This window comes from Cyprinus carpio, chromosome A6 (assembly GCF_018340385.1).
Source record: "Cyprinus carpio isolate SPL01 chromosome A6, ASM1834038v1, whole genome shotgun sequence".
Classification (NCBI taxonomy): Eukaryota; Metazoa; Chordata; class Actinopteri; order Cypriniformes; family Cyprinidae; genus Cyprinus; species Cyprinus carpio.
The window spans coordinates 32,895,851-32,923,133 of NC_056577.1; the positions used below are offsets into that span (position 1 = coordinate 32,895,851).

At 35.1% G+C, this 27,283-nt stretch overlaps 1 long non-coding RNA gene across 3 annotated transcripts; it reads right to left on the reverse strand.

Annotated features, from left to right (window-relative positions):
• Positions 1-790: 790 nt before the first annotated feature.
• LOC122145381 lies at positions 791-26,758 on the reverse strand. Of its 3 annotated transcripts, XR_006160312.1 has the most exons (5): positions 26,392-26,758; positions 26,158-26,252; positions 25,931-26,057; positions 8,270-8,481; positions 5,604-6,094 (listed from the first exon to the last, which is right to left on the reverse strand). It is a non-coding gene; the product is annotated as an uncharacterized LOC122145381 (long non-coding RNA). The 3 variants fall into 3 exon arrangements; XR_006160311.1 differs by lacking the exons at positions 5,604-6,094; positions 8,270-8,481 and adding an exon at positions 791-1,337 and having other exon boundaries at positions 26,392-26,743; XR_006160313.1 differs by lacking the exons at positions 5,604-6,094; positions 8,270-8,481 and adding an exon at positions 25,360-25,797 and having other exon boundaries at positions 26,392-26,747.
• Positions 26,759-27,283: the final 525 nt, after the last annotated feature.

Below are 27,283 nucleotides of genomic sequence, written 5' to 3' on the forward strand. Positions count from 1 at the left end.
AATTACCCCATTATTTACTCACCCTCAAGGCATTCTGGGTGTGTTTGACTTTCTTTTTTCAGACGAATACAATTGAATACACACACTTGTAGCATGTGATGTTGTTTATATGTTTTTTTATTTTTTTATATTTATATTTATATATATATATATATATATATATATATATATATATATATATATATATATATATATATATATATATGAATGAGAACTTTCTTTTATTTCATTTAACATTTAATTGATTGCACGTAACAATTTTTTTGTTTGTTTGTTTGTTTTTTTTGGTTTTAATTTCAGTTTTAGCTATTAGTTATCTATAATAACCCTGTTTTTCATGGTAAGAAAAAAATTCAGTAATGAAGAACCTTGAAATATGAGGAAATTATAAAATTGTAACTTACCTATACACAATATATACCTAAAGATATGTATAGGCAATATAAACCTTTCTCTCAGCATTATGTCTCCAGCTAAAAATTACTCTTTGTGAGTAAAATTTTTGAAATTTTGGAATTAAAAAAAAAAAAATCCTTTTATTTACAGTTAAATATATCTAAAAATATATTTATATTTATCTGTAATAATGAGCAATAAGAAAAGTCATATAAAATCCGTTGGTCAATAGATGTATGTTTCATTTAAAATAAAACAGCAACACTGATCAGTGGTGTTTACTCACGTGCTGGATGTTGAAAGCAGTACATGTACACACACACACACACACACACACGCACACACACACACACGCACACACACATGCTCTTTTTAGTACAAAGTTCTCGTTTGAAGTTCACATTCTGATCAGCCTGATAAAAATAAAACATTCACCAAAGAGACTGAAGAAAAAAAAAACAGCTCCTTCACCTCAGGGCAAGCACCCTTTATCCTCATCAATCTTCTACGCTTGGCTTTGATCCTATTTTAAAATGACTCATCATTGGTTGTTTTCAGTATGTTTAGTAGTTTACGTAAGGGATAATGCTATGTTAAAGCTAGACATCAAAACTGCCACCATTTTCCTTAAATGCAAATACACGAATTAGTAAAATTGCCATATGAAATATTCTCATCTACAAAATAAGCTGTTTAATAAAGACTCAAACGTATGAGAAAGCAAGCATTATTAAAGCAAGACTGCTGCATGTGTTAAAATGAATGTTCAACATAAATTAATTGATTTGGATGTAAATAGTGAACATTAAACAGAAGTAAAACACTCTCGGTACAAGTATGTTGGCTTGAAAGCTTCCATGTCAAACTCTGTCAAACTCTAATTTCAGGCCTGAAGGCTTCTTGCATCAATGGAATCTGTCTCACGTTTCTAGTCTGCAAAACTGTGGAACAAATCCACACGAATCCAGTCTTGTTATTTATTTTTAAATGTAAAATATGTATGTGACAAATTAATTCTCAGTGCACATGCAGAAATGTAATGCTTGTATTGTTGTTTTAGCCCTTAAATGAAAAATATGCTTTTGTTGTTGTTGTTTTTTTTTTTTTTTCAACTTTTCTAGGTGAATGAAATTCTGGTTATGCATCACACACAATTCCTGCGGGTGGATTTTTCTTTATGTAACAGCTCCTCTCATCTTTGCACATTTAGTACAAATGTTACCAGTTACCAGCTTTACATGCATTGCATAGCTTACTAAACTATTCATAAAACACACTATGGTTTTTCCTATTTTCCTACAGGTCGAGGATCAATAAGTGGTTGATTGAGGAAAGAAAAAAACACTGATGTTTAAAAGCATGACAGATGTCTGTCACTGTGCACATGCTCTGAATGATCTGGATGTATGCAAGTGAAAACAGAAACAGTTCACATGATAGAGCTTTACTGTAAACCAGACTGACAGTGAAACACTTCATGAATTATCAGCGCAGTGGATCAGAAAACGACTGTTGCTTGATGTATGTCATACAGCGGTTGGGTTTTCCCTACTAGATTTAAGATAATCTAATTTAAACACTGCAAAAATGTGTGTTTGGGAGAGCGTGTACATGTATGTATGTGTGTGTGTGTGTGTGTGTGTGTGTGTGTGTGTGTGTGTGTGTGTGTGTGTGTGTGTGTGTGTAGAGTGAAAACTGGATTTTTTCCCCATGCAATAATTATTTTTTTTTTTTATTAAGGTATTTTAAAATTATATATCGCTAATAATTATAACAATATAAAAAATAAAATATATATTTTAAAATAAAATAAATGTTTTCTTTTCTAATTTTAAAATAATAAGACAAATTATATATTTTAAAATAAGAATATACAAAAGTTATTTTAAAGTAATAATAATACATATAAGAAGAAATACAATAAATAAAATATTTCATAATACAAATGAGAACATTTACAAATAGTGTGCACTATTTGTAAGGTGACTAATGAAATGTAAGTAAATGAGTGTGATTCTTTGCTTAGATACAGTAGCCAGATTTTCTTGATTCAACTGAAGCTTAAGATGCTTTTTGGAAAATACTAATACATTATCTCAAGGTTTTGTTCATACATTTTCAGTGGTGCTAAATACTGAGGCATTTTTTCATTTGCATGTTTAAGTCAGTCATTCACATTTTGCTTCTGCAATTTCAACAAGAATAAACGTGAATAGATTAGATTATGATGATGGGTTAAAAAAGACTAAGAGCATGTATTTAAAAAGTTAATAGTGCCAATATGAATACTGAATTAGATTTTTTTCAAATCACCTTTTCACTCATATTATGCTGAGATTATAATCTGTAAAATTGCATGAAATCAGACAAATGCAAAATAGAAGCATTTTCAAGAATTAGAGTGTATATGTAATTTAAAAAGCACAAGAGAATTGCAGAAAAGCACATTTCTCAAACTTTCTCGTCTCGCTGGGATGGAAACAATTAGCAGAGAACAAAGCAAAAAAAACTGAAGTCAAGAGGAAATGTTGAAAACATGAGTTTGGTAAATGACCTCATAAACACCAACCTCACCCCTCCCCCCCAAACACACACACACACACACACACACACACACGATTCCTGAACAGCTTCGTCTGTGTCTGCCATCGATATCTCTGTGCGTCCCCCCCATACGTCTTTTCATCTGGAATTCATATGGGCTTCATCTCTCCCCCCTCCTGCAGTCCTTTCCCAAACTATTTCCTTTTTCAATTTCCAGAGGAAGTTGTTAAATGGTTCCTGAACCAAACAAGCTTTTTTTCAACCCCTCTCCTCGCTCTCACCCCCATCTCAGCGCTGCCCCACACCAACTTTAACAGCCATTACCAACAACAACGTTCAGAACATTACATCGCATTTATAAGCCACTGTGTTCGCGTTAATGAGGGGAAAGCTGTCAGGGGTTTTTCAAATAAAACCAGGGGATAGATGTTTAAGAAGTAGTTTGGCCAAGGAAAATCACAAATGAGATCTCTAGAATGTCTCTGAGCTTCTCTGAGACAGCAATGAGATTGAAAAGAGAGAAAATGCAGAAGTTGGATTTTCTCCAGAATAAAGATTCCAGTAAGCACACGTCTACTTTGGAGTTTAGAAAAGGTCTCAAAATGTGCTCAGAAGTGAGTGTCTTTTACTTCCAACAACAAAATATTAAGGCTGACAAAGTTGGTAACTAAATGAAACAAGAATGAGAACTCTTTTAAATCGTCTGAGATATTAACAAGCAACCTCAGCGAAAACATTCTCAGCAAATAGAAAATCGACAGCATTGAGATTATGGAGACTTTTGATGCTGATTTAGTTTTTTCTCTTGAAACCCCAGTAATCTCACGTGTCTCCTCTAGAGATTCAGAAACAATGTCTCAAAATGTGCTAAGAAATGAGTGTCTTCCGTTTCTCAGGCAGGATTTTAGGAGAAACATCTGAGACAGAGTTGGTATTTAAATTAAACAAAACAGAACTATTTTAAGTCTGAACTATTAAAGTGCAACCTCAGAGGAGGTTATACAGAACTTCAAATGAGATCTCAACTATTTCAGCTGACTTCAACTCTATCTGAACTTGGCTCCTAGAGTTTCAGAAGAAAACATGGCTCCTATAGAGTTTCAGAAGAGAGATCTCAACAATGTCTCAAACTATTCTCGGATTTGCCAAGATACCAAAGCCTGCCATCAAAAGTCAAAGATCTCAAATATTACTCTTAAAATGTTGCTCTCCACATCCGTTTTTTATTTCTATACTCTTACTGGATGATAACTACTCATTTTTAGTCTATTTTTATATCTCCAACAGAATTTTAGGAGAAACATCTTAGACAAAGTTAACACTGAAATTAAACAAAATTAAGAATTCTTTAAATTTGTTAAGTGTATTTCTGAGAACTTACATTTTTCTGACCATACAAAACTAAACGTGCAAGTGAGATCTCTTTAATATCTCATCTAATTCTTCTAGACATCAATTAGATAACATTTAGACTTTTGCTTCTGATATTTATCCTAAAACTCCGTAATCTCCTTTAAGCTTAGGGACACAGCAAACCAACGCTGAAGAACTAGTGCTGAGGAAAGCTGACTGTGGCGTTGCCTCACATCATCTGTGTCAGGGTAAAAAAGTTGCACTAGAATCACTGGACAGACTAGAGCCAATGGCCAACTAGCATGTGCACTCTGTGCTTGCATTTAAGAACATAACTCTCCCATACCAGCAGGTGGCAGCAGTCTGTGCTCGGCATTCAAACAGGGACACCGGAAGAGCTAGAACTGTGGATTTACAAAGCAAGCAGCTCTTTACTCCATCCTTGGTTTGCTTTCTTCAATTCCATTTTTTTTTTCTCATGATCTCATACATTAAGCTGAATAGCCAGTCGGAGCTCTCTTTCTCACCAATGAGCTCCACCACGATTCACAGAATTAGCCGATAACAGCTGACTACTAGACCCAATGGTGCAGAACACACCGAAAAAACTAAAGCCGACGGCTGACCATCAGCTTGGTGTCTCCCGGGCTTCAGTTTCATTCGAGTCTCATTTTTATTGCTCTGATAGAATTTCAGGAGAAACATCTGAGACAAAGTTAATACTGAAATGAAACCAAACTGAGAACTTTAGTCTAAACTTAAGTCTGATAAGTTATTAAAGAGCAACCGAAAACCGGAATTTTTTTCAGACCATACAAAACTTAAAGTGCAAGTGTGATCTTTTTAATATCTCATCTAATTTTTGTAGACAGGAATGAGATTACGTGAAGACTTTTTTTTTTTTCCCAAAACCCAGTCGAGTTAGAACAGATCTCAATATCTCAAACTTTACATTTATGCATTTAGCAGACGCTTTTATCCAAAGCGACTTTAAAGTGCATTCAGGCTATACATTTTTTTCACCTAACATGCGTTCCCTGGGAATCGAACCCACAACCTTTTGCTAACGCAATGCTCTACCACTGAGCCACACTGAACACAACTGTGCTCAGAAGTCTACAATCAAAGCTCAAAGATCTCATTCTGAACTCAAACATTTCTCATCAAATGTTCTCTTACTGAATGACAACTCCTGACTCATTTGAATCTTTTTTTTTTTTTACAGAATCGTAAAACAGATTATTGTAGAATAAAACAGAATCACAGGAGAAACATCTGCTATGAAAAAGCAATTGTCCTCTTGGTGTATTTACAAACAACTCCAGAATTGTTAATTTCCTCCATCTATTATCATGGTGCAAAGTTTCAATGAATATTCTCTCTCTCTATTCTCGCTCTCGTCTCTCGTGTTTGTTCTCGAGGGCACGTTGTTTTGAAGAATGCGGCGTGTTTTCTTCCACCATCCCATGCCTTCCTCTCCAGTCCATGGCTGTAAACCTTGCTCGGGGGCGGGGTAAACCCGGCCCCGTCTCCCGTCAGCCCAGCTGTGGCGTGAGGCTAGTGCTGGAGGTGTTGAGCAGCAGGTCCTCACAGTAAGTTGTGGTGACAGGTGTCATTGGAGCACACACCCGCCGCTCTGACGACTGTCCCTCTTGCTTACGATCCCACACACGGCACTTTTCACAAGTCATGGAAACACACACACACACACACACACATAAACAGAGACACTAATGTACCTGGAGGCTCTGTGCTCCTGCTCTGTGTGGGACTCTGGCATCCCACACACGCCTGCTGCCAACTGTAGTTACATGACGAGAACGAGAGAACAGCCACAGTTACCACAATAAATTAGCATGAGCCACTACAACCAGAGATTTACATTTCCTGATGAAATTATGAGTAAATTTGCTTATGTGATGTAGGTGGTCGCAAGGGTGTTGCTATGCAGTTGCTAAGATGTTCTGAGTGTTTGTAGCATGTTGCTATGTGGTTGCCAGGTTGTTTCTAAGCAGTTTTGTTGCTAAGCTGTTCTGAGACCTTTAAGCATTTTACTGTGTGGTTGCAACCCAGTGTTCTGGGTTGTCGCTAAGCAGCTTTGTTGCTAAGCAGTCGCTAAGATGTTACATTGCTATGCTCTTATTAAAGTGTTCTGGGTTGGTTGCCAGGTTGTTGCTGAGCGGCTTTGTTGCTAAACTGTTACTAAAGTACTAAAGTGTGTTACTAAGGTGTTCAGACAGTTTTTATTATTTTACAATGTGGGTGCTGGGTTGTTGCTAAGTGGTCACTAAGATGTTCAGCGTGATTTTAAATGTGTTGCTATGCTGTTGCTAAGGTGTTCTGAGTGTTTTAGTATGTTGCAATGTGGTTGCTAGAGTGTTCTGGATGGTTGCCAGGTTGTTGTTAAGCTGTTGCTAAAATGTTCAAAGTTGCTCTCCTGTTGTTAAGGTGCACTGCGTGTTGTTTTCATGCTGCTACATGGTTGCTAAGGTGTTCTGGGTGGTTGCCAGGATGTTGTTAACGGTTTTAAGTGTGTTGTACGTTGCTGCGTTCTGAGAGTTTTTAACATATTACTATGTGGTTGCTAGGGCATTCTTTTGGTTTTGCAGGTTGTTACTAAACAGTTGTTAAGATGTTCAGAGTGATTTCAAGTGTGTTGCTATGCCATTGCTAAGGTGTTCTGGGTGTTTTTAGTATGTTGCTAGCTGCTTCCAGTGTGTTCTGGGTGGTTGCCAGGTTGTTGCTAATCAGTTGCTATGATGTTCAGAGATGTTTTAAGTTTGTTGCTATGCTGTTGCTAAGGTGCTTTGAACATTTGTATCATGTGGTTGCTAGGGTGTTCTGGGTGCTTTCTCAGGTGGTCTAGGTGGTTGCAATGTTGTTGCTATGCGGTTGCTAAGGTGTTCAGAGAGGTGTTGCTAAGATGTTATGAGTGTTTTTATCATGTTGCCATGTTTTACTAGAGTGTTCTATGTTGTTGCCAGGTTGTTGCTAAGCAGTTGCTAAGATATTCAGAGTGACTTAGTGTGTTACTATGCAGTTGCTAAGGTGTTCTGAGTAGTTGCCAGGGCGTTGCTATGCAGTTGCTAAGACGTATTGAGTGTTTTTATCATGTTGCCATGTTTTACTAGAGTGTTCTATGTAGTTGCCGGGTTGTTGCTAAGCAGTTGCTAAGATATTCAGAGTGGCTTTTAGTGTGCTTCTATGCAGTTACCCTAACCGAGATTCCCATTTCTGTCTCAGGGAAATAATATAACCTCAAAATATTAAAATACATATTTCAAATACAGTAATACATAACACATGTATTATAATATAATAACATTTTTTTATATATATCTTTAAATATATGACTATGAAATAATATAACTGTATTAAATTACATGCAAACACATTTAAAAGATATTGTGCTCACTGAAATAGATTCAGTGTAGTAAGCACCTTTTATAGCTAGTAATGTAGTGACTACTTTTTAAAAAGGGTAGTTTGACTGTAGATGAACTGCTTCAAATCATGAGTAGAATGACAGTTTCAAAGTAACTTCTCCAACACTGAAGTTCCCTCAGAAGGCAGCTGTCTATATAGGCAGCACACAGTTTCTCTCGCTCTCTGAACTTGACCTCAGCTCTTTTCAGTCTTTTTGCTGGAGTGTGTATCACAGCCTGGGTGTGAAGAGAGAGAGTGTGTGTGTGTGTGTGTGTGTGTGTGTGTGTGTGTGTGTGTGTGTGTGTGTGTGTGTGTGTGTGTGTGTGTGTGTGTGTCTGTCTGTCTGTCTGTCTGTAAAGGCTCACAGTGGGAATCCAGGTTTGGCTCCGTCCATGCGGAGCGGCCATTAGATCATAATAATTAGCTAGTGCATCTCAGTGGGCCCTCGGTAGGAGATCAAATGCTTCTCAGGACCCTCACACACACATACTCACACACACACACACACACACAAAGCTAATGAACACAACCACCCAATTCTCCGCCTTACCCCATTCACACCCTCCCACAGCCGCTGTAAACGCTCCGTCCTCACTCCACCTTTTCACACGGCTGTCCGTGGCGTTATTGGAGCACCAGCGGCGCGCGGACACAAAAGCACAGTGTTTATTTAACATTCCTTTTTAACTGGACTGAAAAACGCCTGCTTCTCTGTTAGGCCTCCAATTTAATTCTCCTTCCGTTCTCCTCAGGTCGCAATGCCTTTGAAAAAGGAACAATTTGAACATTATTTAAAAATTAGAAATCACATTTATTCTTGTAATAGTCACTTTCGTGAAAATAAAGATCACAAATTAGGAACATTTTCAATTATAATGTTACTATTTTTAAATCAGACAGTAAATACATTTATAATGTCACAAAAGATTCAAATAAATGCCATTCTTTTGAACTTTAATATTAATTAAAAGAAAAATGTCTCACAGTTTACACAAAAACTTGAAACTGCACAACTGCTTTTAACATTGATAATTATAATAAATAAATTCTGTGCAGCAGATCAGCATATTAGAATGATTTCTGAAGATCATGTGACACTGGAGTAATGATGCTGAAAATTCAGCTGTGCATCACAGAAATAAATTACATTTTAACATATTTCTATAGAAAACAGTTTTTTAAATTGTTATAATATTTCACAATTTTGCTGTTTTTACTGTATTTTTAAGCAAATAAATGGAGCCTTGGTGAGTTTTTCTTTCAAAAAATAAAAAATCTATTTTGAATAAATGTTGTTTTGAACTTTATATTCCTCAAAGAATCATAAAAAGGCAAAAGGCAGCACAACGGTTTCCTAAACTGATAATACATCAGCATGATTTCACAATTTAACTTAACTGCATCCTTGCTGAGCAGAAGAGATTTCTTCAAAAAAAAAAAAAAACTTACTGATCTCAAACTTTTGAACGGTTGTTTATATACATATGTATATATGTGCACTGGTACGTCATCTTAAAATTGATATAATCCCAATTTATAAATTCTTTTACAGTGTGGGAGATGTGAAATGTCAGTCTCAGTCTCTTATTCCTAATAACAGAAGTAACTGCTACAAAAGTTTTGAATTAGTGTGTTTTGTTTATAAATGTGCACAAATAAACAGAAGCTAATGACGTGGCCTGGTTCATATTACTTTAGTGTGCTGTGCGTAATCCTGCGTCTTGAGAAGAACCAGATTCACTGCTCTCTTGAACAACGTGAGAAAATCAGACACAATGCATAAGGTTTATTTGTTTTAATGTATTCATGTTCTGAGTATTGATGAGGCTGCAACAGCACTGTTTTAATTAAGACACTGTGTGTCCCACTAATTAGTGTCAGATTTGAGCAAATACTGCACCAGGAGACAAAGCACCAAGTGCTATGATTTTAATATTCGTGAGAATAACTGCAATGACATTATGACAAGTTGGTTTCTCACCAAACGAGTTCATGCCATAAAATCAGCGAGTCAATGGCATTTGACGTTTTAATGTGCTTCCTCCAAGAGCCGACCAAACCTAATCCCAATGTCATTTGCATTTATGCAGATTAATCTTCTAATCTGCATGTCCGGCTAATGAACAAGACAGAAATTGTGTTTGTGTGTGTGCGAGATAGAAAGAAACTGCTTGGTTAATTAGCAAATCTTTGCTTTGGATTCCTAAAGGTCAGAGTGCCAGAGGCTTACATACGCTTCCTTTATAACATGACAAGCTAGAAGTGACAAGTGCACTGACAGCTTGCTCTTCTTTCTTTCTTTCTTTCTTGCAAGATTGCAATCTGGTATTCAAAGCATGTTGGGTGCAATAAATTTGTCTGATAAAAAAAGTATTTTTGCAGTTGGCATGTTGCATGGCAAGTTATATACTGCATACAAAACTGAAAAGGAAAATAAAGAGAAAAACTCTATAATTACTAGTTTCAAAATTTGATTTGTTGCAATGCAGAGCTATTTAGGTGAACTGCAAATAAAGAAAGTTTAAAATTGGTGGAAATAAAAATAAAATGGCCTGAACATGGTATTGCCATGTAATAGATTTTAATGCAACATATTTGTGGTGAGATTATTTTTCATGTTGTTTGTCATCTGCTTATGTACAGATTTGCATGTGTTTGTTGAATAACAGGATTTAAAACTGGGTTTCTGTGGATCCTTGTGTGAGTCTTTACTCACCCTTCAACAAATGAAGGCCAAAAAAGGTCCTTAATCACAGCAGAAAGTCTTAAATTTGCTAAAAATGTAATATATCTACCACAGTATTTGATCATTTTCTGATACAAATATCTAATCATCCGCAAATCAAGATACATTTACTTGAAGATGCAAAATGAATAAGTTTTGTTTTCTGAAAAGTTTATCGAAATTAAGTGAGTTTATGCTTAAAACGAAAACAAATATCTGTCAATGTGCTATGAAAACTTGTTTTCTCTTTAAATTAAGTTGCTTTTTTTAGCCCATTGGCATTTGTTTTTGTTTTTATCTTAAATTCACTTCATTTTGATCAATTTCCCAGAAAACAAGAATTCTTATCTTTGTTTTGCTTCTCAAGTAAATATATCTTGATTTAAGAATCTTTAAGCATTTGCACTGGAGGAGAACTTTTCTGCTGTGTGATCAGAAGGTTCAGTAAAAGTTATTTCCATATTATTTTCTCTCTTTTTTGCAGATTTTATTAATAAAGTGCACACAGAGACTGAAGAGCTTCATATTGTCTCCAGCGTGCTGAAGGCACGTTTATAGCAGCGGCTCACATGAGGATGCGCTCCATAATTAAATCCAGATGAAACTGATGTTTCCAGAGTAATTCCCTGATTATCCCTGGTTCCGAACACACACAGCACTCATTTTCCCTGTCCTCGAACAACCTTCCTTAAAAGAGTCGACACGCCAACTCTAGAGTTTATATCACCTTCAAAGCAAGAAAAATTCAAGGGACAGTTCACCCCAAAATTACAAATTTGTCATGCATTTACTCTCTCATGACTGTCTGTAGGACTTTCATCCTTCTTTCTTTTTCTTCTGTGGGAATTTTTTTTTTTTGTTTTGTTAGTAATTTTTTTTTTTTGATGCAAAAACACTGAGAAATCAAAATATAATATAAATAAAATGTAATACAAGTTTACAATGAAATGAAGGTAAATGAAAGTTCACCCAAAAATTACCATTTTTGTAATGCTTAACTCACTCAAATGACTGTCTATATTTTCATAAATAAAGTTAATAAATAAATATGCTGGTTTTATCCCAATAATGAAGTTTAGCGTGTTTTATACAAACCAAAAAAGCTAAATAAATTACATTTATTTACTTACCAACAAAAATGCAATATGATTCCACCATGTTTTTGCACATGAAATATGGTAATCATACAGTACAGTATGTACACAAGTACCACAATTTTGAAAATACACCGCTAACCATTTTTTTTTTAGTAATTGTTATATTATGTACAACAAAAAAAATTTCACTTAAAAATAAAAAGTAATATAGGTTTCGAATAATATGAGGGTAAATGCGTACCATTTTACATCGCCAAATAAGAGAGGGTTTATTCTACTTTTTTAAACCCTGAATATTGTGCATTTTGTTTTAACGTCAAATGCAAAATACATAACTCAGTCATGACTTTAGTTATTTGAAACTAAGCATCAGGATCTGCTCTGCTAGCGTCTTTCTCGCGCTGTCACGTTCAAAGGAATGTTGTGTTTCTGATGTGATTGACAGCTCTGACAGACGCGTGGTGCTGGTGGCATCAGACGGTTGGAGAGAGAGAGACAGTGACCCTCAGGGCTCAGAGACACTCAGCCAGTGTCTGGATGGAGAACTGTCAAAACTGAGCTGCTCCAATTGCTTAATAGACAGCTGACAATAAGAATAACATCTCAATAAATGAATAGAGCAGAATAATTGGCAGTAATTCAGTTTGAGGGCCTTCAAAAAAATGTTATAGTTACACACACACTCTCTCTCTCTCTCACACACACACACACACACACACACACACATATATATATTATGAGTTAATTATATTTTCATCCACTGTGCACTCATCGCTTTTTTTCTTGACATCTCAACAAAAGATTTAAAAAAATCTTCTTCTTCTTAATTATTTTTTTAAATCTTTTGTTGAGATGTCAAGAAAAAAAGCGATAAGTGCACAGTGGATGAAAATATAATTAACTCATAAGTGCAAACAACACTGAAAACTCAAAGGAAGTGGGAAATCAGAGCCGTATCATGGGCTAAACATATTTCATGCTTTCATATATTTCCTGAGCATTAAATTTAATTAATGCCTTATTTCCTTATTCATAATTTTATACTGTAGTTAGTTGTTTTATACAAACAAATTAATTTGTTCATTCATTTCTTTCTTTCTTTATTTTATATAACCAAAAAGTGCTACCATGTTTTTTTGGACATAAAATATGATTTTTTATTAATCTGATAACCATACGGTATGAATTCAAGTACCACGGTATCACTCTTTTCATAGTACAAGGCTAAACTTTTGTTATCTATTTACAACAACAGTGAGTCATTCTGAGAAAAAAAAATGGATACATGGCGCCGCTGTTAAAAGTGTGCTTATCATTTTATACAAACATGCACGTATATGCATGTTGTGTGTTTTTTTAATCCAGCTCTCTTGCTTCATTAAGGTGAGTTTGTACCTGTGCTGATGACTGTGAAACAACAACCTCCCTAAAACTGACAGGCAGGATTTCAAGAAGCAACAGATAAGATTCAGCTTATGGATTACATGTTCTCTGCACACACTTCTGTCTTCGCTTCGGGATTTCAGAGTTTACAAAGCGACAAAAGCCACCCTCTGCACACAGCCCTACTGACAACATTTCCCACAATGCACCGAAACCCAGTCGCTGAACCGTGAATCTGGTCTGAAACAGCTCTTAAATGAGCGATGCACGATGAACATATTTCTGAATGCAAATTAAAACTGATCTATCAGCAGTATTGTGAGTGACGCACCATGAGAGGTATGCAAAAGGTGAGTGGTGGAAAGTCTCCTGGAAGCAGCGTTCCTCACGTCTGCGGTAAACAAGACAAGTCGCTGCAGGCTTGAAGATGTTCATGCATGACAGGAGCGAAACACTTCACTATTAACACTGGAACTGCACTTGATGAAGTTTAGCTGCACTTACTAACCTGCAGTTTGTGTATTTTGGTTGCAAACATGTTAACTTGGCTGTGACAATTTGTTTTAGAAAGTCGTTTTAATGTGTGTGCATTCAGAAGAGGAAGAAACACAAAAGCCATCCTGACTGTTGAGCTGCGCTCGTAAAACTTTAACAAGTTGATTCATTGGCCCTTGGTTGCTTCATTCTGACGCCCAACAAACAAGTTTCCTGATGCTCACTTCTTTACATACACTTTTTTTTATATGCGTGTATAAAATATAATTTCTATACACACACTACTTTTATTCAAAAGTTTAATTGTGTAGTGTTTTTGTTTATTATATCATTCAATTTATTCCAATGATGTAAAGCTGAATTTTCAGCATCATTCCTCCAGTCTTCAGTGTAACAAGACCCTTCTGAAATCATTGTAATATGCTGATTTGCTGCTCAAACATTTCTGATTATTAGGATTGTTGATTTCTGTTTTTCTGTTTTTTATTTTTGTTGTGATGTGTTGTGAATTTTTTTTTTGATGATTATTTAGTGTTTAAAAGACCAGCATTTATTTGAAACAGAAATATTTTGTAACATTATAATGGTCACATTTCATTAATTTAAGTATAAGTTTCAATAAAATTCTAAATTTAGAATCAAATCAAAAATTAAATCTATGCAAACACAGAATTTAATAAAAAATTGAGAATCGATTTTTACATCAAATCATTTGATTTGAATCGTGAGATTCCAAAAGAATACTATAAACACTCAAACCTGGTAATGCAAAGCAGCATGCAGAGACATGAAGATGGGCTCTTTTGACTTGGGCCAGTAAGTAATTATCTAGCAACCCTCAATTCGATCATCTTAGCAAACATAAACCATAACTTTGCACTTTGGTTGCTTCATTCGCCCTGCAAAGCATAAGCAAAGCGGTTCCCGACTCACTTTTACAAATGCATGAACAACTGAAATTCTCACACCTGCCTCATCACGGGATGCTATTATTTCATGGTCTTGTCAACACAAACCCACACCTTCCCTAAACACACACTCGCCCCCCTCGCTTCTCCGCAACATGTTGTCCCTTGATGAGAAAGAAACTGGCAGTAAATTCCAGCTCTTTCTGTGAGCTCCTTCTGCGATTAGCGAGGTTAACAAGCTTCCCCGGCTTAAACTAATGAGAAGCGTCTATACGCAGGGGTCAAAACAGGGCCCCCTCGACTAAGAGCCGAGCCGCCCCTTCCTCAGCTCCTCGGTTTCTCCTCTTTTATTTGTCCTTCCTCTCTGCAGCACCGGCCCTTTCTCCGTCCTGCTGGGGACAGATGGGGGTTCTCATTAAGACAGGATGTACCAATGCGCTGTAAACTACTTTTTTCCCCTTTTTTCTTTTACTTCGCTTTGCTTTCTCTCTCTCGCTCTCTGAGAATCTTTGGTCTGCTGGAGATCAGTTGCAGATGTAGAGGGACCGAAAGCAGACACACTGTCGGCTATCACAGAAGGAGCCTTGCGAATCACCGCAGAGAGGAACAAACATCTAAATTTACACAGGGCTGTGTGCCACAGCATAGTTGGCAAGTCAATGGTTCGTTGTCTTATCAAGTACCATTTGGGTTTTTCAAGTTGGTTATATGGTTCCCTGGAGAAAGTTTTAACATCCCTCAGAATTCAGAATCGTATCTATTTAGAACCATGATGACTTCAGTTAAGTTCTCATTTAGAACACTGTACAAAAAATTTAAATTGGCTGGGAATGTCCTCTCCCTCAAGCCATCCAAGATGTGGATGAGTTTTTTTTCTTCAGCAAGATCTGGAGAAATGTAGCTTTCCATCACTTGCTCACCAATGGATCCTCTGCAGTGAATGGGTGCCGTCAGAATGAGATTCCAAACAGCTGATAAAAACATCACAATAATCCACAGCACTCCAGTCCATCAGTAAACGGTTGCCATTCAATAGTATGGAAAAATACTGTGGAAGTCAATGGCTACCAGCAACTGTTTGGTTATCAACATTCTTCAGAATATGTTCTTTTGTGGTCAACAGAAAAAAAGAAATGAATATAGGTTTGGAATAACTTGAGGGTGAATAAATAAAAAAAGCTCTTCAGAGTGTAAAAATCAAATGAGTTCCGATTTATATATATATATATATATATATATTAGGAGGGAATCAAACAAACAGAAAATCATAGTTTTAACCATTTATATGCTACACCGGCCAGTGCAGTATATCACCTGTTGATCAGCACACAGGACTCCACACAGGAGCCAGAACATGCCTCAACCTGCATCTGTGTGCATGTGTCATACATTTACATGTAAGAAATGATCCATGTTGAGCAACAGTTTGCAGACTTATAAGTGCATCTGAATTGATTGGATCCTTAAAAGTGGATGTCGCAATCAGAATGAAGTCTTGTGATTGGGAAGCCATTGAAAACGTAAGAGCGATTTGCGATGTCAACTGACAGGAAAGCCATTTCCCAGGCAGAGCAAGTTATTAGATTTTGATAAAAGACTAACTTTTTCATTAAAATAACTTGTGCATAATAAAATCAGGATCATACATTAAAGTAAACAGAGTCAGTTTTGATTCATGTTGACTTTAAATGAGAGACTGCATGGAATAAAGAGCAAATAAAATGGTGGGAAAAAAAATGTATGCACTTTTCCTTATACTTAAATATTATATAAAATATAAATAAATGTAGTAGACATGAATTTCTAAATTAAAGGAAAAATTTTATTTTATATATATTATAATCAAAATATTTGTGCTGAAAAGTAGGCTTATGTCCATATTATTTAGCATTTGTATTGTATATAATACTTCCAATTACATATCATTTACAGAGTGCCTTACTGTACATTTCTGAGGTCACGCGGCTGAAGAGGGGTTACATGCATGTATGTGTGTTCCCCTCTCTACTCGCATTAAACTCATGAGCTGTCGCTGAAGGCAGGACGTCTAACACGATGGAGGACAATGCAAAGAGAATAATCAGGACAGGGCGTAATGATAATTCAATTAAAAGGTCCCCCTCCCCACAGGAACTTGAGAAAGCTTCTGTTTAAATCTAATTGAGTGCACCTCCTACGGCAGGAGGCGTGGCTAAAGTCCTGGGGGAGGCTCAGTTAATTTACTAATTAATCTTCACAAGACTCATCTGCATGACCAAAGGGAAGACAGAAAGATGGATAGATAGAGAGACAATAAAAATGAACTGTTTTCTGTTTCATTGGAAGCTTTGACCTTCTCAGTTCTTACAGTAGGGCTGTGTTTCAAAACCTAGTAAGCGCCTGGCCAACTGCATTTCATGGAACTGTAAGTGCACTCTCAAGTCCCAACGCAAAGACTGTTCAAGAATGTAGACTGCAACATCATGCTGCCTGCCAAGAAACTTCATTTTGGCCAAATTATGTAAAAGTCCAGTGAAAAATATAAAAATATATACTTCAGATGGCAGACCGTGATTAAAAAGGTTGATTATTAATGCACTTAATTTAGCCTGCTGAAAAAAATTATCGATAAAATAGTTCAATCTACTTCAGAATACACTGTTTTGTCCAAAACTTTATGTTTTAAGGTAATAATAATAATAACTCCATATATGTGTGTGTGATATGCATTTTCTTCATTTATGCTGTTCTTTATGTATATGCTGTATATATATATATACATACATACATATATATATATATATATATATATCACAATGCTACTGTAGCTCTGCAACATTTCAAATTCTAATACCTAACTAAAGATGTTTTATTAGTTAGAATGCTTCCAACTGCCTATGTAGGGAGTAAAAAGCAAGGCAGTGCACTAGTTTTTGGTACAGATTTTTTGCATTTGATGGATTGTTTCTTTTTAAGTCTTACTGGCGATTAAATAAAGCTTGGTTCACATCCAGCTAATCTGGTGGTAAAGTTCTTCATCATGTTAGTCTTCCAAGAGTGTAACCAGCCTGTCTTACTCCATTACACTTTAACAGAAATTGTGTTTTATGGTGTGCAATGACTGCTCTGTGCCGATAAGTAGTGTGTGTGTGTGTGTGTGTGTGTGTGTGTGTGTGTGTGTGTGTGTGTGTGTGTGTGTGTGTGTGTGTGTGTGTGTGTGTGTGTGTGTGTGTTCTTCAGGGTTACACTGAGCTCTGGGGAAGGACAGCAGTGTGTGTGACAATGTGACGCTCACTGGAAGAGACAGCGATGTAATTTGCCCTTCCAACACCACAGGCTCTTGCATAATATGCCCCCTTTCCACTTGCAGAGCATACAAGGGCTTGTATGTCAGATGTGGTAGCTGCACATTTCAAACAACACAAAGGTACATTCTGTTCTGGCAATCAGTTGAAGGAAAATGTATCATCAAAACGCTATACAGTACATTCTACGAAAATCATGAGTTTGGAATAGACTGAGAATGAGGAAATAACACAATTATCATTTTGGGGAGAAATATGGATTTAAAGGAATAGTTCATCCAAAAAAAAAAAAAAAAAAAAAATTGCTGAAAATGTTCTCACTCTCAGGCCATCCAAGATGTAGATGAGTTTGTTTCTTCATCAGATTTGTAGAAATGTAGCATTGCATCACTTGCTCACCAGTGCATCCTCTGCAGTGATTGGGTGCCGTCAGAATGAGAGTCCAAACAGTTGATAAAAACTTCACAATAATCCACAACACATCAGTCCATCAGTTAACATATTGTGAACCCAAAAGCTGTTTTTAACTTTAAACCATCACTTCTGGACAACTCATATTTTGGCCGGAAGCAACAGTTTAAAGTTAAAACGTCTTAATGATGAATTTGTTTACAAACACACAGCTTTTGTCTTCTCAAGACATTAACTGATGGACTGTGCTGTGGATTACTGTGGATGTATTAATCAACTGTTTGGACTCTCATTCTGACGGCACCCATTCACTGCAGAGGATCCATTGGTGAACAAGTCATGCAATGCTACATTTCTCCAAATCTGATGAAGAAACAAACTATTCTACATCTTGGATGGCCCGAGGGTGAGAACATTTTCAGCCAATTTTCATTTTTGGATGAACTATTCCTTTAAGCCTGCACTTAAAGTCTCTCTAATATAAATATTAGTATAACAAACAACAAAATCATGATGTAAATATAAGCACTTGCCATATTTGTAACAGCATGGATTTGTGTTACTTGTGTTATTTAACACCCAGTTCAAGATCACAAGCATGCAGTGAGATTTGAGTTTCTACTCTATTTCTGTCTATGAGATTCAGTTCTATGACATTTTCCCCTGTCATAAAAATGAATCAGAGTCAATTGTGAAAAGCGCCGCTGCACTCCAGATGAGAACGATTAGAAGAGACAAATTATGATAAATTGGCTTGGTTTGCTTCCTTTAACTGCAATTCATGCGTGGCGAAAGATGCATATGTTTAAGACATAAAGATGATTTTATGAGAAAGTGAAAATATAAAATTTAGTCACAGCACAGAGTAAAGAAACCAACACGGACTTGTTGCAATAAACCCTGTAAATAAAAACCAGCCTGCTTACTCATGTAGCGTGTGTATGTGTGTGTGTGTGTGTGTGTGTGTGTGTGTGCGTGTTAATTTCTTCCATTCTATCACTTTCCCTTCAGTGAAACCCTGCGTGTTTAAACACGTCTCTCTCCAGCTCAGCATTGTCTCAAAATTGCTCAGAATACAGCACAGAGGTTACAACTAGATTTCTACATTAACTCTTAAGAAAAGTGAGTGACATTTGCCTGCTGCTAGGGCCTTGCTATGCAGTTGCTAAGGTATTATGTGTGGTTAAGAGTGATTGATCAAGAACCTTTCCAAAGAATAAACTGCAAACGATCACAAGGAATGTGCTGACATCTAAAATGATGAAGGCAAATTTTTAGGTGCTGTGAATGAATTACAGCACTATTCAAATAACTCTACAACACTGTAAAATAATTACACTAAGAACTGACTCTAATTGCTTGCATTAACACACACTAATTGGGGCCATTCTACAGAATAGAGTCATTTAAAAAAAAAAACAAAAAAAAACATTTACTTTATTTATACTGTTTTTCACAAATGAGGACAAATTTATCCCAAGTATATCTAAATATATAAAGCTCTCTCTGCAGTATGTGGCAGGACATGCCATCCATTCTTTTGAAAAATATTTTGCATATTTTTCAGAATATTTCTTTCATATTAATAAGATGAAAAACTTGTTAAAAGAAGAAAAATTAGAAATGTTGCATAGGCAAGTATTAAAATAAGTAAAACTAAAATTGAAATAAAAATAAGCCAATTAGAATTTTTAAAAATAAATGATAAAATTGACAAAAGCACAAATTGCCTAAACTTAAATTACAATTAAAATAAAATAAAAAGATAATAAAAAATATTAAAATTCTATTAAAATAAACAATTAATAAATACTAAAATTTTGGAGGATAATGTAAAATACGTATTTAAAACATTTACAAATATTTACATCTTGTTGTATTATTAAATTGTTTTATAAATATTTATCTCCATTTTTGGTCAGCAGCTGTGCTCTCCAGATATTGACAACTTGTATTAAGCACAAAGCATACAAAAATAAAGCAGTTTCACCAAAGATGAGCATCATTATCCAGACATAATGTAATTTTTTTTGGAGTATTTACAAATATTTTACATCTCGTTGTATATTATTAAATTGTTTTAGAAAAATGTATCTGCATTATATCAGTGTTTTCTAAAAAATTTACAGCATATTAACTAAACAAAAGCGTACACAAATGTAAGCACAATATCACCAAACATAAGCATCATTTTCCATATATTCTGAGAGGATCTCATTGGGTGTAATATGAATGCATTGTATCATTTAATCAGTGTAAGGAACAGCTACGCCACAGGGCTTGAGCCCATACAGACATACATGGGAAATAAATACATGCTCCTCTATGTCACGTTTTATTCAATAATGAGGATCTTGTGCAGCTGATGTATGCACTTGTCCACACGTATGACCGTGTGTAAGCATGTACATGGTGCGAGAGCTACAAGATGTGATCGTTTCCTTCTGCGTTTGTGTGTATCACCCTTGAAAAGCATGCCGAGTGTCAGATGAGATCCCGAAAGCCCTCTGCAATGTTCTTCAGATGAGACCTGCAGGTCACTTTCTCCACCTCCATAAGCCGAAAACACCCAGCACTGCTCGCTGCCACCCTCGGGCTCCCATGATGCCCGTCATCCCTCACGCCTGAACGCCCGGCCCTCCGGTCCCTCGCCCACAACGCCAACATCGCCTGTCTACATCCATCTTCCTCGACTCCTCTTGCCCTCTCGGATTGGTCTACAACCACTATATAACATTATATACTTTTTTTTTTAAGGAGAGATTTTGAATATATACACTACTGTTCAAAAGTTTGGGGTCAGCAAGATTTATTTATTTACATTTTTTAAATAAATCAACAGGCCTAGTTATTGTTCATATTAATAATTAAATATGCATTCAATTTATCAGACATGACAGTTCAAATATATCTATTTCAAATAAATGCTTTTTTTTAAAACGTTCTATTCATCTAAAGATCCCGAAAAAAATGGGGGGCGGGGGTTAATCCGGAGAAAATTATGATGGTTTCCACAAAAATATAAAGCAACACATTTATTTCCACATTGATAATAATCAGAAATGTTTCTTGAGCAGCACATTAGAATGATTTCTGAAGGATGGCGTAATGATGCTGATAATTCAGTTTTGATCAGAGGAATAAATTATCACATATATTCACATAGAGAACAGTTATTTGAAATTGTAATAATATTTCACTCAATATTACTGCTTTTACTGTATTTTTGATCAAATAAATGCAGCTTTGGTGAGCAAAAGAGACTTCTTTCAAAAATGTAAAAAACTTTTTAACTGGTTTATACTTGACACTAAAAAAATTTGCCAATGCCACAAGACAAAACACGTTTTTCCCAAAATTTTTGGTGACATAAAGTGGTGGGGACAAAATTGTCCATGTTCCCATGCACTGTAAATGACGTCTCTGCTCTTTACCCATCACTGTACTCTCTCTCTGTCCGTCTCCTCTCCGACCTTCATCCCTCCAGATTTTCTGAGAAAATAGCTGAGGGCCAGATGAAGGCTTTGGCTGCCTCTTTGCGTTACCAGTTAAGACAAATATTTCCCAGGACGAGTGCCGTTGCCCGCAGGATGTTTACACGCAGCTCCCCTTCCCACCCTTGGCCTGGCTTTGCCTCTTTCATCCCCTTCCTTTGCTTCAGCCCCCCAGACACACACAGACAAACACAAACAGCGAGTATCAGCAGATCACCTTCACACGCTTTTGGTTCAACTGCCTCTGACCTCCTTGTCTTGCCCCAGATTTGTGTGACCTCACCCTGTAGGCCAAGTACACAAAACAGGCTCTGTCAGTTAGCATAGAGTACAGTCTAGCCTAGCATAGCACGCTGAACAGCTTTTGTGCCAAACCGAGAAGAAAAGACAAACACAATGATACTGCAGACTGGAGAATGTCTAAAATAAACATCAACGGACTGAAAAGGAAATAAAAGTAGCAGGTATTTATTTGATCATTTTTTAGATCAACATCTGTGGACGAGCGCATCATCTGGAAAGCATAATTTTTTGTGCAAGCTTAAACAATGCAAAAAAATAAAAAATAGCTGGAATGTTTCACTAACTTTCAGAAAAAAAAAAAAAAAAACACTTGAAATGTTGCAACTGGTTTGTTTAATTTGATGCATTCTGTGGTGGAACTGGCCATTTTATTCCTATTTCGTCCAGCATTTTTATGCATTCTAAATCCACACAGATAATACTATTTTTACACTTAAATGGCATCATCTGAAAAATTATAGCTTGACTGGAAGTGATGCAAACTAATGCTATTCTGTTCAGGGATATTTACTTTTTGTATTTGTCTTTTGTTTTCCTCCCACATCACATGTCTCATATTTCATCTCAAGCTCTTTGCTGGCACTGACGTCTCCTTGATAAACAAGAACACTAACATAAATTATTACTTGGGGCAAAATTGTTAGTAGTGGAGACAGTGACGCCACAGCTGAAGGGCAGATTAAATTTGTATAAATAATTATAGAACTCATCGATTTTACAGAATAAAATATTGAAATAGTTTATTGTTTCATTCTTATTTGGATAGTATTTTTTTATATATAAATAAATAAAAATAAATACTATTAAAATAATAAAAAATTAAGATTCTGGGACAAAATATTTTTATGTATTTTTGTATTATTATTATTATTATTATTATCGTTGTTGATGTTTTAATCTTGTCCCAGATCCACAATTTCAATCTTAAAATCTGAAAATCACAAAAATATGAATTATTATTTATACTTTTATTATTATTTTAATTTATTATTTTAATAATACTTTTTAAATAACTTAATTTTATTTATTTTTACTATTATCTCAAAAGGAATAATAATAATAATATTATTATTATTATTATTATTATTATTATTTTGTTCCAAGATCCAGAATTTCTGCAAAATAAAATCTGCAAATCTACCTCAAAATTATGAATTATTATCAATACTATTATTGTTGTTGTTGTTTTTCTTGTCCCAGATCCACAATAAATCAAGAGCCACAATAAAATATTTAAATAATTATTTAATTAATTAATTTTATATATATATATATATATATATATATATGTATGTGTTGGTGTGTGTGTGTGTGTGTGTGTGTGTGTGTGTGTGTGTGTGTGTGTGTGTGTGTGTGTGTGGTGTGTGTGTGTGTGTGTGTGTGTGTGTGTGTTTAGCAAAAATAGCAAAAATAAATAAAAAGTTTTATTGTGATAAAAAGGAAAAAACTAAAAGTTGTAATCTACTTAAATAAAATTAAATAATATTAACATCTATAGTGTGTAAAGTTGTGAAGATTTGTTTAGTTATGTTTAGTTAGATTACATTAGATTATATTGGTGTATGCAGCTGTATGAATGCCTACTAGCAAGAGAAAATTTAGTGACCGCCAATGCGAACGAGACAAGAAACATTTCAAATATAGCTGCAAAATATTGCTCTAACGTCCAACAGGGAATGTATTTAAGAGCACAAAATCTGGACATTGTCCAGATGAAACAGGATGACCCATGTGTCTAATTCATTGTCTTGTCTTGCCCTAGTTGAAAGTCAGTGTCTTTCATAACTCTAGATCTGGTTTTGTTGCATGTCCTAACAGAAGGCCAACACTGAGAGGTCAGTGAGTGCACTTAGATTCTCAAAGCGAGCCTTTACTAACCATGAATAAATACAACAGCCCATGACAGGATGAGAAAATGAGAAGCAAAGGAAAAACAAAGAAGTGGCCTTTTTAATTTCAGATGACAAAGAGCCTGTCATTGATTAACATCTCACCTAACTCCACGTATTTTGGGAACATCCGGTAACATTTGTTTTCTCTGGTTTTGTAAATCCTTTCGGCTGATTAAGAGGAATTAAGGGCTTTGTTTGTCTCATGCTGCCTGTAAAGGGTTACACATCTTGCCTTATTAAACCTACTGTGCAAATTCAGCAAAACATGTCACAGCTTGACACGTTCAGACCTGAACTCTCTCACGCGCCGCATACTTCTGCCGTTATTGAGGACGCTATGCGACACACCGGCTGGGTTTAAATGCTGGGAGCAATCATGTGAGAACTATATCAGTCTATTTTCAGATGAAAACGCGAGCGATGTTTGCAGAACTCCCCGCTGCAGTGTTAGGGTGTTGTGGGTGGCTGGCAGGGCATTGCAGTGCAGTTACCGCCCGTTTTATCATCCACCAAAACAACTGACTCCTTAGAAAACTGCACAAATATTCATAAAAGTCATGAAATTTGAGGTCTCATTCATGTCTGAAGTACAAATCATGCAGCGAATAAGCTACCAGTGTTATTTTAGTATCACTGGGATATTATTATACTATTTTAATAATATTTTGAAGCTTTTTTTCCACTATTTTTTCTTTTGATTTAAGTTTAAAGTTTTAGTTTTTTTTTTCACATTTTTATTCTTTTTTTTGTAATATGTGTCTATATATTTTTATTTCATTTCATTTTCATTTTATTTTAGAACATCTAGTTAAACTAAATGAAAATGAGAAATGTTGCATTAGCAACCCGCTGTTCAATATAAATATATTAAATATATATAAATTCAATATTTTTTTTTCAGTTAAATACTTATTATATATAATTATTTAATTGGAGTAAAAAAAAATGTAAAAAGTAAAAATTAAAATAAATCAAACTCAAAATTTATACCAACTTTAAATTTATAATTTCATTTTTTTTTTTAAATTTATAATTTAATTTTTTTTTTTTCTTCAAAAATGCTTTATGAAATTGCCTTTTCCGTTTTTTTTTTTAACATGTTAGGATTTTTAAGTTTCTTAAATAATAGGACAATTCCACATTTCTTCAAATACAGCCTACGGTGGGAGCTCACTAGGAACAGTTCTATCCACATTTTTATTCTTTTTTTTGTAATATGTGTCTATATATTTTTATTTCATTTCATTTTCATTTTTTTAGTAGTTTCTGTGTGTTGCGTCTTTACGATTCATTCATTTTTTCTTCAGTTTTAGTTTGAATTATTATAGAACATCGTTAAACTAAATGAAATTTTTTTTTTTTCAGTTAAATACTTATTATATATAATTATTTAATTGGAGTAAAAAAAAATGTAAAAAGTAAAAATTAAAATAAATCAAACTCAAAATTATACCAACTTTAAATTTATAATTTAATTTTTTTTTTTTCTTCAAAAATGCTTTATGAAATTGCCTTTTCCGTAAACAGGCTTAACATGTTACGATTTTTTTTTTTCCTTTAAATTTATAATTTAATTTTTTTTTTTTCGTTTTCCGTAAACAGGCTTAACATGTTACGATTTTTTTTTTTTTCTTCAAATACAGCCTACGGTGGGAGCTCACTAGGAACAGTTCTATCCACACTGAATTTTGTTACATTAAGATACATTCACTTGAGAAGCAAAAAGAAAACATTAATTTTTCTTACTCTTTAATGTTTAATTTAACAGAAAACAAGACTCAGTACATGTATCTTAATTTAATCATGTTCAGATATTTTGTACTTGTGAACAAAGACAAAAATAGTATGAAAATCAATTTGTGCAGAGCAAATTGGAAGACAACTACAAATTCACACAAGTAATAGCGGAATAAAGTCTCTGCAACTGTTCACTGGAAATCATAAACAATAATATGTCTTTCCTCACTGTTTGTCACCACCACCCAGAAATGTGATTTCCCAATAGCTGATCTGCTCCTTGTGCTGAAACATCTGCCAAAAACCAGCACACCTTGTTCTTCAGTGTGCGTCCCTGCCCATGATGCCTCTGAATGAGTGAGTCATTGCATCTGAACAGTTGGATTTGTTTCTCACACCCAAGACAATGACAAACCAACACAACATGAAAGGAGTCGAGTTCTAATGTATCTGCGATAAAGACAAAACACACACACACACACCTGAGAAAGATGCATTGGGAGGGACTCCACACTTCTGCGAACCGGATTTTCTGGTCTTCTTCTGGTTCTCCTCTCTTCACAGCAGTAGATGTTATATTCATAGTAACTGTCTTAAAGATCAACTGAGCTGATGTGACAGTGACACACAAAAGGAGAGAATGATTTGTCTGACAGCTGATGTGTTCTTACATTGCTCAACGAGGAAAACGAGAAATGGTTTCATTTACATTTATGCATTTAGCAGACGCTTTTATCAAAGCAAAGCGACTTGCAGTGCATCCAGGCTATGCATGTCCATCCAGTCCCACGTGACTTTCTATTTCTGTGAAAGGAGAAAGCATTGTGTCGGAGCTTCTGTTTATCATTCAGCAAAAGTAGAAAGTGATTTATACAGTCAAGCTCGGGGTTCAGGAGCCTTATAGGAGCTTTCGGTTAACGTTTCTTTTCATTTTAGTGCATACTTTGTCTCCGAATAGTTGAGTCAAACGAGTCTGTTTTCGTTCAGTCAGAGTTGTTGTCATTCACAAGCTTCCAGACAAGCTAAAAGACTAAAATGTTCGCAACCGCAAAAAGTAAAAGTGCGCGACGATCCCTTAAAATTGAGAAAGTCGGAAAACTTTCCACAAACAATCCGCGCGACACAGTTTCACGCAAAGCTATCCTGATGTGCGATTCGCGAACAAATGGCTCTGGAACCGGTTCGTTTAAATGAGTCAGTTAAAAAGATTCACAAACTCGTAAACCAGGAACAGTTACTTAAAATTACTTAGAAACAAAAAATACGATTAACCGAAATTAAAGTCGCATATTAAGTCTTGTTATAATAATAATATATATTTTTTTATATTTCACGAAAAAATATGTAACTGCCTGAACTGACCTGTGCTCTTTATTTATTTTGCGTTTTTTTTTTTGTTACTAGCATTCATACTATTCTGTTGTGTTGTGTTCATATTTTGCATGTCTTAATAAACTGATTGCTCAACATTATTTGAACAAGAAATTAAAGAAAAAGAGGTAAATGTTTCACAAAAAATATTATTGATTATTATTTAGCAACATCAGGTCCAGTTTAACTACAGTAATTGCAAAATTTATTTATTTATTTATTTATTTATTTATTTATATCAGATATATTCTTACAAACAGAGTGGCAATTTGTGTGGCACAAATACAACTAAAATGACACCACTGAATTAATAAATCACTTCTAATGTACTGTTTTGGAGAAATTCTGTATTTTAAACTAAAAAAGTAATTTAGCCCTGTTACAGTAGCCTACAGTAATATGGATTATCATTTAATCTTGGAAGATTTTGATCAGAAATTTCTATGGTTTGTATCTTGTCGGAT